Source organism: Dendrobium catenatum, unplaced genomic scaffold, assembly GCF_001605985.2.
Source record: "Dendrobium catenatum unplaced genomic scaffold, ASM160598v2 fragScaff_scaffold_1488, whole genome shotgun sequence".
NCBI classification, from domain to species: Eukaryota; Viridiplantae; Streptophyta; class Magnoliopsida; order Asparagales; family Orchidaceae; genus Dendrobium; species Dendrobium catenatum.
In genome coordinates, this window is record NW_021319950.1 from 22,937 (window position 1) to 24,266 (window position 1,330).

The window sequence follows — 1,330 nt, forward strand, 5'->3', positions numbered from 1 at the left end:
AGGCATAAAAACCATTAAAAACTCTCTTCCACCAACCCGACATGACAGAGAACCATCACCTTTTACACTCTCTACGTGATGGAAGCATACCTTCTCATCCTTTTTCACTCACCTGGTGAAGGAAGAGTACCTACACATCCTTTTTCACCCTCCTTATTAAGGAAAATAACCATCACATATTTTTCACCCTCTTGATGAAGGCAAAGAACCTTGATTAAGCCTTGAAGATCTTCTCTCAAGAGACTCAAATAAATTGTTAAGAAATTAGGTGAAGTATAAAAAGATTCACACTTTGGGCAACCTTTTGAATCACTCACAATTCTCTCTCAATAGATCTCTCACTCTCCTATCTCAAAATCTTTCTCAAACACACTCTAAATAGTCACTCTTAAGAGTATATTTAAAGAAAAGGATCTAATGTCAATTTTTTAGGACTTCTTATCTAGGAAACACAAGAAAAACCATCCAAAAACTAAAAAATACAAGTGAAACAACTTCAGATCATATAGTACAATCATGGATCATTTGTATAAGCATTTCAAAAATTGTAGTGCGAACCTATACATATCTAATTTTGTACACTTTCAGTTGTCTAGAAAAATTGAGATTATACTGTACAAACAATCCAAAAATAGTGTGTTCATTTGGTAAGTTTGGTATAAACCTTAATTCGTACACTTTCAATTATACGTATAAATTAAGATTGTATTATATGAATAGTTCAAAAATAGTGTGTTCATTTGGAATGATCTGGTATAAACCTTTACTCAAACACTATCAATCATTTGTTTGAATACATATTGTATTATATAAATAGTTCAAAAATCAATGTGTTCATTTGGTATGATCTTGTTATTTCATACTCTGTTAGTTATTTGTATGACTTGACATCATATAGTATGAATAATTAAATAGTTTAGGCTTCATTTGGTATGATCTTGGAAAAACCTATTGTCGTACTCTATTTGTCATCTATACAACTTAACATCGTATAATATGAACAATTCAAAAGTAAAAGCCATGATTTAACTAACTGTATTTTGGAGGAAAAATTATGACAAATCATGCAATACTATATAGATATTATACAGTATGATTAATTTTAAAATGTTAAGTTTTAACTTTCTCCCCCATGTGTGTGCACAATTATCCAATTATAATCACACTCTCTCATCTCAGACTCAATAAAATAAAAGATAAAGATTTATAGACTTTATTACATGAAGTCCTATTCTACTCTTTCTTAAAGTCTTCAACAGTCTGGAGAATGATTTTCCTAAAATATTAGTACACACAAAAATAAATAGAAATATCTAGTACTTACTAGGAG